We start from the raw sequence: 15,217 nt of genomic DNA, 5'->3' as shown, positions 1-15,217 counted from the left end.
ATAATCTCACTCGCTACATTTGTAGCAATTCTCTCCATCCAGCTCTTCAGGTTTCACAAATAGTTCTAGAGCTCTGGTAACAGATGAAACCGCCTAGAGGAGCGAGAAAGAAGAGCGTAAAGTCACTGTAAATTCAAAATTCCAGAGACGCACTAGGAGTTTATAAGAGAACCTGACTAATACATACTTAAGCGATCTACTATGAGCACTGTCAAGAAGGAGGCAGAAAGAGCATGCTCAGCGTTTACCTCACCTGGAAGTCATTCTACTTTGAAACAAATCATTTTCCAGTAACGCAGACAGCATCTATAGTGTGCTTTGTCATCAATACTGGCAACAAATCCAGCAGTCTAACAATTAGATGTATATTGAGGTAGAACAACAAAGAAGTATGACAGTATCATAATTTGTGCAGACATAAAATTCTTTCAGCTTAAACCCAATGCAAATTTGGAGACTCTTTACATGGCTTCCATCAGCGCATTCCTCTATATTCTTAAACCTATAATAGCAGGGAAAAAAAGAAAAAGAGAAAAAAAAAAAAAAAAAAAACAAAAAGGAGAAAAAAAGCAGGATTTTTACATATTACATATTTTTACATATTACATAGTTTACATATCCCTCCACATGCTGTTCTGAATAATAGCCAAAATATTCATAGCCACTGTATTTGTTCTCCCCACACCGCTGAAAAAACAACATTTGAAACATATTTTTCAAAACATATTTTGATATCCAGCAGACTGTTCAGTCATCAAGCATTTAAAGACTGTTTTAGATAATCTCTAGATTAATCTAAAAGGAATCCCATAAACATGCTGCAGCCGCTTACCTTTAATATACTCGCTGGATGCGATGTTTCTTCCTTTCACCTGCACTGGAAGGCTTCCCTTCCTTGTGAGGTTGTTTACTGCCCTCACTTCTGCATTGCTCTCATAAAGAGCCATCTGGAGGATGGGATTCTTCCTTCTTCTCCCGGGTTTTCTTCTGGAAACGAGGATCTAAGTGTTCCAAGAAGCCTTTCACTTTCCTGATGTTTCTCCTTTTTCTTCTTTTTGTTACGCTTGCGATTGGCATTGTCAAAGTGGAGCGCAGAGAAATACAAATCATAAAGTCTGAAAGAAACATGCAAGTTAAAAAGAGAAAAAAAGATGTGGCACTCGTTGCATACAGGAAACTTTATTTATTTTACCACAGGCGATGATTTGCTGCATGTCAGCTATTTTGTGGTACTTTGTGCACATGTAACTTCCTTTAGATGCAGCAAACTTAAGCCCTCAGATTGAAGGACCATGGGTCCTGGTTGGTACACAGATCATAAACAATGGTTAGCTCTGGAATATGTGCAAGTAAAAAAAAAAAAAATATTTTAACCTAATCCAGAATGGTGTGCAGATGTGATTCGAACTACGTGGTCCAAAGCTAGTGCTCTGACACAATTCAGCAATACCTTTCCTGTCTTCACTGATCAACCTAATGATCCCCAGTCATGATCCCCAGCCAGATTATGCTATCTAAATAACTCAGAAACTATGAAAAAAAAAACAAAACATGAGAAGCACCCAGAAAAGAATTAGGAAAAAAAATGCTGATTAGGCTGGAATCCCTGCTTACTTGGAATCCTTCTCTCCCTGTTTATCTTCAGACTTCTTTTTCTTCTAGAACTTCTTATATTTTTTCATGTTTTCACCACCTAAAAGCTCCTTTTCTACCTTTCTGCGTTGCCTTTCTATTTCACTTTCACTACCTTCTGCACGAGTATATTGTCTTTTTCTGTTTCCTTCTTTTGCCTTTTTCTGGCGACAGTTCTCCAAATGAGCTGACACAGGTGGAAGTGCATGTCTCTCACGCGAATGTTTTCCAGAATGTTGCTGAGCTACTGAGCAACGATGTGAGTCTGCTCCGGGTGTGCTAAAGTGATGTACATCTTCCTCTCTCAAGAGGGAACCGTGAGGCCATCTGCTTTTGTAATGATAACGCTTATGTGACCTGCTGGAGTAAGTCTGAGTCAATTTGTCAAAGTCTTTATCACCGTGAGAGAACTTTCTCTCTCTACTGTCTCCTGCTGCATGAGGTGAATAGTAATCCTTGTAATAGCTACATTTTTCCCATTTCCGTGGTTCATCTTGATAGTATCTTTCTCTGCTCCAACTTCTTTCCCCTTTGGAATGGTAATATCTAGCGCTATCTTGTTCTGATCTTCCTCTGCTTCGAGATCTGTACTTTGAATATTTTACTGGTCTTCTGCCATTATCAGGGCTGTTCCTTTCACTATGGGAAGATCTGTACCTGCTTCCCTCACAATACTCCTGCTTGCGACGCTTTTGCTTAACAACTTCCACACTCCCAGAGCACCTTCTCTTGCTGGAATGACCATCTTTTTGACTCTCCTTCTCTTCAGCAGGAGAATGTTCCCTCTTTCTCTGGTAACGCTCTTTGTCAGTATTTTTAGTCTCGTCCTTTGTATCTTGGCATCTATCTGTAATAGCTAAGGAGGAAAGGTTTTTAGAACTACATTCACTGTCAGACTTTAGAGGGGAAGTTTGCCGCAATTTCTCACCAGTCTCAGAAGACTCTTTGATGTAGAAAACATTTTCTTCTGAAATCAGTTCATGTTCTTTTGATCTTCTTGGTTTCTCCTTGTCTCCACGGTCATCACATTGGTACTGTTCAAGGTATTTCATCATTCTCAGTAGATTTCGGAGGTCCCGGGACACTGCACAAAATAAAAACACGTTTCCGTCTCCCTCCACCTGCTGCTCTGAGAAAAAAGGGGTGGGGGCGACGGGGGAACAGCCAATGTTTCTCCAGATAATGGAGAAAAATGGAAAAACATTCTATGAAGAAACACAAGTTCTCCGCGAGGCACCAGCCTGCATCAGAGTGCTATGCACAGTGTCGATCATTAGATCTGTTCGTAACACTGGCCATACAGTACGGAATTCTACTGATTTAAATCCTTCCATTAAATAGCATTAGTAGACAGATAAAACCGCAATGAACTTCCATAAAATCTTGTCTTAATCAGACTGTGCTCATTTTACCTTATTTCCTCTGACAAGCTGTTCAGCTGGCTGGCTGTGAGGGATTCCACGATGACTTCTCGAGGGACTGGAGGCATAGCTCCAGGCATCTGCAATTAAAACGCACAAGTCAGCAGACAGAAAAAATACCATTTGTGCTGAGGACTAGTCTTCTCAGAATTTCTACATTAAATGCTAAGCAAGACCGCTTTGGGTTGTACGCATTATCTACACTTCAAAGATAACCCCAACTCACCTCCCAAAATCTACTTTATGAAACTTAAGAATTTTTATCTCAGCTCAGCTTAAGCTGACAAGTTCTAATGTCAGCTCAGCTCTGCAAATTCTAATGGCATAATATCACAAAGGGTTACGATCAAATTTGTGCTGTGTTTTCTCAGCATTTCGCCTGAATTAGGAACATGATAAACACTCCCGAATACATCGTGGGTGAGAAATTCTCGATGGAGCAAACTACTATGTTTCAAGCAATCCATTTGTTTTAGAAAAGAACATCTCACAAGGTTTAACAGGTTCAACTTGGCAAGTGGAATCATCAAGTTTCAGTCCGTTTTCTTTAGATTCATGAACTAAACTAATAGCAGCATTCAGTGAATCAGTTTTTGGCAGCTCATGCTGGGATCTTCCTTCATCAGCATTCTGACAGGAAGAATGGGAATTCTGCAATGTACGGACTACCTTTCCAACCAAAATTCCACATTGCATTGCAATTCCTTTTAAATAAGCCCTTTGACTCCTCCTCAGATTTTCCTGAAGATTCTGCACCGTAAGGGACTGTGTTATCAGAGCTGAGTTTAGGATTTCCATTCACCTTTGGCTCCACAAAAATTTCAGCAGAAACTCTTTTTTTTTTTTTTTTGTATTTGTATTTGCTTCATTTGCTTTACCGAATTTGTGATTGTGGATGAAGGAACAGCCTTGTAGAGATCTTCATCCTCCACAGCACTGCTAAGACAGTCAGGCTGTGACACAGTCTGACGAGCAGGCAATTTATTGTGAATACTGATGGTGATCTTCTGGTTTTTTGACGTATCAGTAATTGAAGGCCTGGTAATCGCCTGTTCTTGAACACAGGCCATTGGTGGTGCTGAAGATGGCCTTTTTCGGGTGACACCAGTGGTATTTGCATCCTCTTTTATGGATCCATTTCCATTTAAACGACTTGAATTCTGTATTTAAAAAGAAGAAATTGCAAGACGGGTTAATGCAAACACTCCATTTAACATTTTTAAACATGTCATTCTCCTACTAAGTATTTCTACAAATGGTCTTAACACCTAAAAAGCAAAAAACACTGCCCTTAAAAGATAAATGCAAGTCCCATAAGTGCATTTAATTCCTGCTTTTGGTTTACTGCATATTGATATCAAATTAACATCATTTTTGAAAACCATCCAAACAACTTAACATTACCTAAAGCTATTCCCAAATATATTTAGTTTCCCCTTTAAACATACCCCAAAAAGCCTGGAATAATTGTTCTGGTGCTCAGGAATAAGACAATTTGGTTTCCCTGTCTTAGCTAAAGTGATAGGAAAAACAAGTCCTCTTTTAAATGATTCGAGGATTAGTACACTCTACTTAAATTGTCAAAGAGCGTAGCTCTCTGTGCTTTACAAAGCTGTCTAGGAGGTATAAACAATGGAGTCGCATGGCTGCGCAATTCAGCAGTAACCACTGTTTGAATGACTCTGGCTGTAGCATGAGGGCTGTGAAGAAAGCTGCAGCGTGGGAAGGAAAACAAAACAAAGATGCCAAAAACCAAACAAAAAACCCCACACCAAACCCCAAACCCACTGTCCGTTTGGTGCCATTATCTGCCCTCCCGCTTCCCTAAATTACCTTAATCATATGAGGAGGAAGTCGTGGTCCCAGAAATCCAGCCTGCTTACTGTTAGCCCCCCAGGGGGCTAATGAACCAGGGGGGAATGAACAGGGATAAGATGGTGCTGCTAAGTAAAAAGCACGTTCTCCGAGCGTCAAATCATAGCGCCTTCAGAAAAGAGCAGTGATCTCAGTTTAGTTTTTCTTTCGGCCTACTCTTGGATTAAATCCCATCCTATAATTTTATAGGAACAGTTCATACGATATGGAAGCCTTCTCTACAGAAGACTTAGCCAAGACTACAAACTGAAAAGTAGGTAACAGTCTTCCTACTATGACTATCACTTTCAGAGCAATAATTCATTCTTACACCACAGATGACCTTCATTTCTCTCCTTCTCTAAATTAGCCAGCTACAGATAACACATATACAGCAATTTACACAAGTGCTGCAGTTTAAGGCCAAGCAACAAAAGATAATAAATGACAGAGAATTTCAGGTTAGACAGAACTGAATTAGAGAAATAATCATCTTTTCCTGGGAGAGAAAGAAAAACACTTGCAAAAAGAAAAGTATCAATAACAGGAGAGTAAATCTCTTCTGAACACATTTGAATACTTGTTATTACCTGATATAAAAAAGTAAGTAAGCTTGCTGACCAAGAACTCTTTTAATGTCAGTACGGACTACTTTTGCATCATTCATCTGATACCAAAGTCCATTACCAGCCTGCAAATAAAGACAACGATATCTTTAGATGAATTGCATGTTTTCCAAATGAAATCACAGATAGCAATAAAATACACACGTGTCAAATAAACATATAATGAAATCTTTTTCCCTAGAAACAGTACTACTAGTAACACTTGAACTGGTTTGCCAGCACAACCTTTACCCTGTTAGAAATGATGCTGACTTCTACCTTTATGTAGCATACATAGTGTCCTGAGCGACAGTTGATACCATGATGCACCAGCACCGCATATAAGGCATAGAGGAGTGGTTCTCCACTTGATTGAGACATGTAGGCTCGGAGGTCCAAATACTCAGGATATTTTACTTCCTAAAGAGAGACCAAGAAGATAGAAAAATTATATCAGAGTACTTCGCGGACTAGCCAGAGAAAAACACTTCCAAAAAACAGAGACTGGAATTATATGAATATATCTCTTGATTCACTAAAAATAAGTCTTCCCATAAGCAACGTTTAATACTAGAAGTTGCAGACAACTGTTTTCTGACGAATTAGCCTTCTCAGAGGAAAGTATATGCTTCTTGTCAAGCAGGAACTTTACTGATATTAAGAGAAAGAATAAGCCACAGTCGTTAGTCTACAATTATTGTCTGAAAATATTAACAACTTTCAGCTTTGGGGGATGTCCCATTACATGATGACAAAGCTGCATTACAGCGGGAAATATACCTTGTTGATCTTTCCACCTGTGAAATCTGCAAATCTTTTCAGTGATATTGTGAGAACGTTGGAAGAACGGTGTATGGTAAATCTCTTGGATGCAGGAACCATCTTTTTACACCTTAAAAACAAGCAGAAACAAGCGTTTGAAAGCATCTTCTTTTTCGCCCCCAAAACAAACTCCTTTTAATGTCTCACGCATGCTTATGCTATTTGAATGATATTTACTTGCATCATATGTTTGGTTTTTTCTTTTCATAAACCCATGCACTGCATGTCACGTTTGTTAATACAGAGAAGAAGGTAAGTTTTCCCAACAACTCAGAGCACAGCGGGAACAGGAATCTCTCACGAAAGCGTATTACCAGGGAGTTATAAAATATTAAAAAAAATATATTAAAAACGAGTTATATATAAGACTAATAACAGTTATCAGCAATGGAAAAAGTACTGTACATGTGCAAGGCCTTTCCTTTTAAACTCACAAAAAGACGGAAAATTCTGGCTTTAAGTGTGACTGAACCGATCACACCTCAAAGAGCACATTAAGGAAGGACCATGCAATTCAGATGTGAGGTGCTATTACAGTTCTTTCTCTTCCTCAGACATCACTTATGAGAATCCTGAATACGCTGCATGTTGCTTTCTAGGATCCGCAGGCCAAGACGAACCTGGGATTAAATTGCTTTAATAACCTATTGGACGCTCTTGATTTGACACCCTAATTTCCTTAGAATCCAACAACAAGAAGTGGATACTGCATTTTTCATTTAGAGGGGTCAGGCATGAATCCTACAGAACTGAGCCGGGCACTCTGTGCTTTTCTGAGGGGATGTTTGACTAACAACTTGTTTTGCCAAACCATCTTATACAAATGTTCCAATTGTTTCTCACATACGTAGAAACATCTTACATATTGATCAGCACAGAGAGCGCCTGAACTCAACAGGCTTTCCCTGTGCACGGGTTAGGCTTAAGGGAGCTCATTTCGGACATTAGTCCACATCGACAGGTTTCACAGTTCAAGAGCTGTGCAAGACGCTGTTTAGTGAGCCAGCACAGGCTGCTAACATTCATTACCACAGAGCCAGCTCACATTCCCTGACACTCAATCTAACTTTGTTTCACAGTGAACGCTGGGACCTGCAGGAACCTGCTGCTGCCTTCCACTCCAAATCATTCTCCATAGCTCCTTGCTTCAGCTCACCACTACTACAAATGAAGCAACAACAACAACAACAAGAAAGCTGCGTCTCCTTATTTCTAAATGAAGTTAAAAGATAACTTACGCTCTAAGTCATGTAATATATAAAACTAATATCTAGTATTAAGACATAATTAGTAATAATCTTACCTGCTACATTTATAGCAATTCTCTCCATCCAGCTCTTCAGGTTTCACAAATAGTTCTAGAGCTCTGGTAACTGATGAAACCGCCTAGAGGAGTGAGAAAGAAGAGCGTAAAGTCACTGTAAATTCAAAATTCCAGAGACGCGCTAGGAGTTTATAAGAGAACCTGACTAATACATACTTAAGCGATCTACTATGAGCACTGTGAAGAAGGAGGCAGAAAGAGCATGCTCAGCGTTTACCTCACCTGGAAGTCATTTTACTTTGAAACAAATCATTTTCCAGTAACGCAGACAGCATCTATAGTGTGCTTTGTCATCAATACTGGCAACAAATCCAGCAGTCTAACAATTAGATGTATATTGAGGTAGAACAACAAAGAAGTATGACAGTATCATAATTTGTGCAGACATAAAATTCTTTCCCCTTAAACCCAATGCAAACGTGGAGACTATTTACAGGGGTTCCACAGAAGGACAAAGTCCAATCCACTTTCTAACCACCACCAAGCTCTTATATTTTAACATTGTATGTGGTTTGGTTTTTTAAGTTAAACAAGTTTAATTTAGAAAGTTATACGTGTACTTAAACATAAAGAATTATATTTACAAAACCTCCTACCTTTATATCCAAAGTGATATCAAGAAATGCCTCATACGTATCCGAAACTGCTTTGCAATTCAAGCACTTCACTGGAAGCAAAATATAAATGCTTAACAACACGTGAAGGAGACTAACTGTCCACATTCAAGTTGTCGATAGATACTACTTCAGACAAACTACAGACTGCTTTACTACCGACAAAAGACACAGATCAGTTCTAAGGACAGGAATATTTTTAAAAGTACCTCTTGATCTTAGAAATCCTCCAAATATTTGATGAATGATGGTGGTAGCTTGAGAAGATCTGTCCAATCTGGAAATAAATTATAATCAGACCTCAGAAGATTTAAGGCACACAGTTAACTCTTCAAAGAGTTTTATGAAAACCAAGGATGACCTAGACTTTCAGTTTTGATAGTAAATAAAGGCCTAAAAGGTGCTAGAGAACGTATAAAAGTGAATTTGTTTATGCTTACTTGGTGCTTCCATTCAAGCACGCTTCCTGCATAGCATCAACAGTATAGCGCAAGAACTCGTGTGCGTCTTCTTGACTGCCAAAACGGAAATGTTGTCCTATTCCTAAATAAGAAGATGATAGTATTCACCTCATTTAAAAATGAAGTAATTCTCCTGTTTCTAAAATCTCTCTTCTTTACAGTGTTAAAACCATTTATACACATCAAATAATTATTTGAAGATTACAAGATGCTGAAAAAGAAACACATCTGAAGCCACTTACGACTGAGATTATTGATAACACGCGTAGGCTCGATGGCATCAACAGTGCAACGCAGGGCCTGGTTAATGTGAGTCTCCATCGTGCACATCATGCAAAAATCTTGTTCACGACCTGAAGAGTGAAAGAAGAAAGCATCCCAGTCTAGCGAAACAGACATAACTACAAACAAACATATAAGTAACATTTAAACTATAGATACAATATCCACTCTCCTTGTCCCAACAGTCTCCTAACATTTCATTTCACACAACTTTATAGAATAAAAATATCCATTAAGCCTGTATTCAAGTGCATTTTGTGATGAGAAATCTAAAAGACTACTGCAACGTCACGTTTGTAAAGGCTGACAGGAATGTGAACTCCACAGGTTGCAAAATGTATGAGGAAAGAATATTTGACCTTGATGATACAGCATTAAGAGAACGTGGGTTATTTTCAGCACAGTGCTGTCAGGTGAGCTTCATGATACAGAGCTACGAGTCCTTTGGGAGAAAGGAAAAATTACAGTAATGTATGTAATAGTACTTCTGCCCTCCTTTTTTCAACAGGATTCTTAACTGAAACGATTTCTATATACAGGAAGAAAACAGTTAAATTTCTAGGTATCGATACAAAGATACCAGCCTAAAAAGCATACAGGTTTAGTACAACATTTACTTTATAGTACAACATTTTATTTAGGACAAAATCAGTCTAGATTTTAATACAGTCCCACAAAAAAATCTGGTCGTGTTCATAACAGCTCATATTGCTTTCTAGGTTTTTTTTGTTTTTTTTTTTTTTTTTAATTGGTTCAACAACGAACAGACCATTTATTGTAGTGCATTATGGAACCTCGGCTGTGCAGACTAAAGACCTATGATGCCAACATCCTAAATTTTATTGCCTTTCTAGCAGCAGGAAGCCCAAATAGCCCAAATGCCAAATGTTCATTAAATGCATTACTGTCCAATGCACTTCATTATTCCCATGAAGCAAGAAAAGATCCTTTTAAAAAAACAAACAAACAAACAAGCAAACAAAACACATGGTGCATTAAACGCACTCCATATGCTATTCCGAGCCCACTGCTAATACAATGCTCAAAGCCAGCTTCTACAGGTAAAATCAGGCAAGTAAGTTTGTCTCACAGAATCACTGCTGTTCTTTCACCTTCACAGCTATCCAACAGATTTAAAATACTGTTAGAAAGTACTCACATGACTGGCTGTGCTCAAGAGAAAGCATGTAATTGGCAAGTGGGGGGGTGTAGGTCAAACACTGTAGAGTAGCATTAAGAAAACACGTGTTGCCAAGATTGTACAGGCCAACTCCAACACTTTGTGTTTCTTGCCAATCCATACGTATCTTCTCAGGTGGAAAAAGAATCCTTTGTGGCGGAGCAATTCCATCATTAACAACTGCAAGAAAGTTATATTTAAAAAGAGATTTTGTTTGTTTGTTTCTAAGAAAGGTATTAGGTATATATAGGTATAGTAAAAATATAAAGTATATATAGGTATGGTAAAAATACTATTCTGCGGGAGCACCTAGAGGAACTAGCTACAATCCAAAACAGAAAAACTTATTGCAGACAGCTTTAATACCGCCAAATTCAAATTGGCTGGTCAACACAACGTGTTGGGAAAAAAAAGTTTAGTCGACCATTTTAATTTTTCTAAGGCAAGGCTAACTGCCATCCTGTTTTTAGTATCTAACGCCAAGTTCCTCTCCAGCTATAATCTTTAACCTGATTACCTCAACTACTGCTTTTTTCCTTATTATAACTTCAACCACAAACTTAGACTTGAAATTATATGGTAATAAATGCAAGGACAATGTAAAAACAAATAACTAGGAATGACGGTACCCCTACAAATATCAGATCTTTTCCTGAGCAATCTTAGCATTCAAAAACCTGTGAATAATGGAACCTGTGAATAGCAACAATCAAACACTTTTCTTTGCAAAACAGAAAAGATATGGATGAATCTGTGCATTACAAAATGCTCCCCATATTTCTCTGTCGACTGTAAATATATCAAAATTAATTTCTGTAACGTCAGTCACTTCAGTTGCCTTAGGAGAATCGCTTTTGAAGTCTTTATTCACAGTAGTCCCGTTCTCTATCAGTGCAACAAGTTAAGAACTGCACTTTCTACTTTTGTTTTGAAGAAAACGGAGGCAGGATAAAGCGCACACTTACTTAGATCTCTTTGGGCAAAAGGCTTAGATTTTTCAGAGGATCTACAATAAATAGCACCTCCACATCCTTGGGCCATAGAGACTTGGCTTGAATCTTCTGCAGGTGGTATCCGGCCCCAGTTTGCGGTGCGTGACATCAGTTTTTTAGTACTCGGTTTCTTGGATTTGCCAGACCGCCTTGAAGATGGCTTTTTAGACTTTGAAGATTTGGGCTTGTTAACTATGGTCATTGTTCTCATCTGCGACAGAGACAAATGTTCTGGCTGACGTAAGAATACCAAGAAGCATTCCAAGAAGAAAAGAGTAGTAGAAGTCCTGTCACTTAATCTCAAAGAAACGGCCTTGAAGAACTAAATTGCTGGTATGAATGATTTAAAAGGAATCCCCAAACTAAACACACAAAGGAAAAATTTCCATCAAAACTCTATCAGTATTACTTTTAGCTTCTGCAGAACTAGTGGCTGATGCCATTTCTTTCACTTTCGTAGGATTTTAATCCATTACAACTCTGGAGTCTTTTTAATAAAAAAATGCAAATGACGTTCTCTGAGGGGAATCAGTTATTTATTGCATTTTTGGAGCTTTGCAATTATCTATTAATTATTACCTATTATCTAATAGATAATGGTTGCGATTTATATATAATTGTTGCTCACGCTAGTAATGGAGCACTATTACTTTACTGCCTGCGCTTTTCTGCTTCGTGTGCACAAAGGTACCTGCATTTCGCTGCTACTTTACTTCTGTCTTTCCAGGGCTCACCCTCTACCTCACTGTCTACTGCACCAGTCATGATGGCTTGGTTGTGATTCTATAATGAGCCTAGCTTTTGAATACACTTTTTCTGGGCGTCACTTTGTGATAGCAAGTTAATTTGTGAGGGCTTATCACCTATGACCTGCTTCTCAGTAGGTACACGTTTGGCCTCTGTTAAGCAGAGAGTCAATCACAGCTTAAGATTTTGTCCAAGATGCCATTCACGAAACTGAGTTTAACCTTGACAGAACTGAGTTTAACCTTTAAACCTGAAGCTCCGTTAAAGAATAAAGCAGCACCCAAGCCAGGAAATAGAAGTTAATCGTCACTTTACCCTGAAACGCACGTAAAGCCGGTGAGCTATTCTGTGCTGGCAGGATTGCTGCCGGGATGGCCGACGAGGCGGCGGGCACAGGGGGCCACAGGTCCTGCTCCCCGGGGCCACAGGTCCTGTCACAGGGGGCTGCCGGGGGTCTCCAGGCGCCGGGAACAGCGGCAACAGCGGGGACAGAGGGGACAGCAGCGACAGCAGCCGCCACCTCAGCCGAGGCCGTCTCCACAACTGCCACAACGGCCTCGGAACGCCGCCCAACTCGGAGCTCCAGCGTGACGCCTTTTCAACCTGGCCGCGGTGCTCACGGCTAAAAGCAGAGCGTTTCCTCCGGCGTGTCTTTACTGTCGGTGCCGGACCGGCCCTCACCCCGAGCTCTCCCTGCCGGGAGGGCTTTGCGGTTGGGGTTTCCCTCCCGCCGCCGCCGCGGGCAGGCCCCGCGCGCAAGCTGTCCGCGCTGGGGAGCGGCATGTCGCCCGCGGCGAGAGCCCGAGGGCGCGACACGAAAAAGCCCCGACACGAAAAAGCCCCGACGTGCGGGCGAGGCGGCGGGGAGGCGGCTCTGAGGGAGCGGCCGCTTCGCCCCGCCGTCCTCCTCCCCTCCCGGGCCGCCCCGCCGAGCCCCGTGCGCCTCAGGTGCTGCCCTGAGAGGGCGCTCGGGCACTGGGACAGCTGCCCAGGGCAGTGGTCATGGCACCGAGCCTGACGGGGGTCCAGAAGTGTTTGAACAATGCTCTCAGACATAGGCTCTGCTTTTGGGGTGGTCCTGTGTGGAGCCAGGAGTTAGACTCGCTGATTATTGTGAGCCCTTTCCACCTTGGGATGTTCTCTGATTCTAGGTCAGCAATCCATTATCTGATGAGAGGTGTGGAGTCATTCGAAGGGAAGAGAGACCAAAACACTTCTGGTTTCCAGAGGCGGGTATTTGGTAACCAAACCGATGATTCCTTTTCTTCTAGAGCGAGTAGCAGCAGGGATCCGCTTTACAATATGCTGGCAACAAGGAAACGAAGAATTGCAAACAAGACGTAGGACTTGAGCAGCAGCTTGTATACATGCATCAGCTTATAAATGAGCACACAGCTGAGCGATAATGCAAAAATTGGACAAACTAAGTGAAGACGTTAACTGTAAATTTTATAGGTATACACTTTACTATGACGTAAGAACTGGGCAAGACCTTTCAGGGAAAAGAGTTGTTGGCATGTAATTTGAAGTAAGCTTCAAATCCCAGAGGATGATTTTGTTGGAACTTTATTCAGCTGAAAACGTGGAAGCCTTGTTTCTGCTTGTGTTAGTTACAGCTCCAGTTTACTTTGGTTGGGAGGGAAGGCATTCCAGGCTAACGTGCTGTACCTGTTCCAATCACAACCAAGATATGCGTGACAGGAGTCACTCAAGCTCCACCTAAAAGATAGAAAATAATATAAATTGGCTTAAGAGAAAGGGAATGTTGGGGGAGATACTGTCACGAAGGATACCTTCTGACATCAGTCGACAGGCTGAGCCTCTCACCCTCCCCACTCCCGCCCACTGGGATGCTGCGAGGTAAGATCTGAACGCTTGGTTATACCAGGCGTCTCCACGGAAACTTAGAAATCTCTAGCGTCTTTATGCTTTTTAACATCTTAATACCTAGGCCGTGTACCTGTGCATTTCATGCATGCTAGCTTGCTTTTGCAGACAGTGAATTTATCACTGGCAATCCAAAGGACCTGCGCATCTGTTGCCGTAATAAACTGCACTTAATTGCATTGTTCCTGGCTGTGACAGTTCTCCTTGAACGCGACTAGAGCGAGGGCGTGCTGCATTGTTGGTGGATCCGTGGCCGTGATAGTTCAGTACCCTGAAGCCGACCGGACCCGTAACGGTCAATCGGCTACACCCCTTAATGCGACACTACTAAAGGAAGAAGATGACAGGGCTTGCACGCATTGCATTAGGCTTTGCATGTGAAAACACCCCCAAATAATTTCACATGGATTTAACGTTTTTAAAGGGAAAAAACCAGGAAGGCGTAGTCCTTCTGTAAGCTACAGCTCTTGATAGTTAAGGCATCAGCATTCATTCCTTTGCTTGACAACAAACTATGAACATACAGAAGAGTTAAATATTTTCATTGCATTCTTAAAGGCGATTTTTCAGACTTGTGCTTCAGTTGTTGGAGTTGAAGAAATCAGTAGCCGCCCTTACTTTTACGTTAAGACCAAAATCTTTATCTAAGATTGTGTTATCTAACACAACTAAACTCCCACCCCCACATGTCTTTTTGGAACTTCTGAAAGATCTTTCTGCAGTCCCACTCTGATGGTCTTTCAGTAACATACAAACTGCCGTGTCAGATTCTGTTACGGTGCTTTTCTATTGACAGTGTGCAGAACACTCAAGGTAAAGCCCCTCATTTTGCAGTGGGGACATAAAGTGTTTCTTTGGACGCTGCTGCTTCTGTTAGTACTCATTTTTTCAGAAACTTGTTGAACCTGAACTGTGCCTACTGCGCCAACTAATGCTTTCATGACACAGTATTTTGTCAACGCAGTTTTGCTTCTTGGGGCTACAGAAACAGCTCTGGCTACATGATAGGGAACTGTGCTGCACTGGCAAAAACAGACTTACTTACAGACTTAACACCACTTGCTAACTTGATCTATTTAAGATCTCATTTTAACTTTAAAGAGCAATCAGTTTTGCGGTTCCTGTCTTACTAAGTTGCCTTGTTTTGCATGGAAGGTCAGCCTGTGAATGTTTTGCTTTATTGCATGCTTCAAAAAAAGGCTGAGAGGAAGAGACTGGAGGAACCTTTTCTATTCTATAGACTTTCCCCCACGAATGTGGAATTGCAGGCTACTTGGATGAATGTTCGAATGTGAGTAAGGGAGCAAGCCTCAGCCAAAGGAGGTAGAATCCTTGCTTAAGAGGAAGTAGCAGTGTGGGGACATCTTTGCTTAATGGGAGCCATTTAAACTCTTCA

General features: G+C 40.8%; 1 pseudogene; it reads right to left on the bottom strand.

Moving 5' to 3' along the window:
- Window positions 1-10: 10 nt before the first annotated feature.
- On the bottom strand, window positions 11-12,856 carry LOC136791064 (ubiquitin carboxyl-terminal hydrolase 42-like; annotated as a pseudogene).
- Window positions 12,857-15,217: the final 2,361 nt, after the last annotated feature.

This window comes from Anser cygnoides, chromosome 6 (assembly GCF_040182565.1).
Source record: "Anser cygnoides isolate HZ-2024a breed goose chromosome 6, Taihu_goose_T2T_genome, whole genome shotgun sequence".
Classification (NCBI taxonomy): Eukaryota; Metazoa; Chordata; class Aves; order Anseriformes; family Anatidae; genus Anser; species Anser cygnoides.
This window is presented reverse-complemented; position numbering and strand designations above follow the sequence as displayed.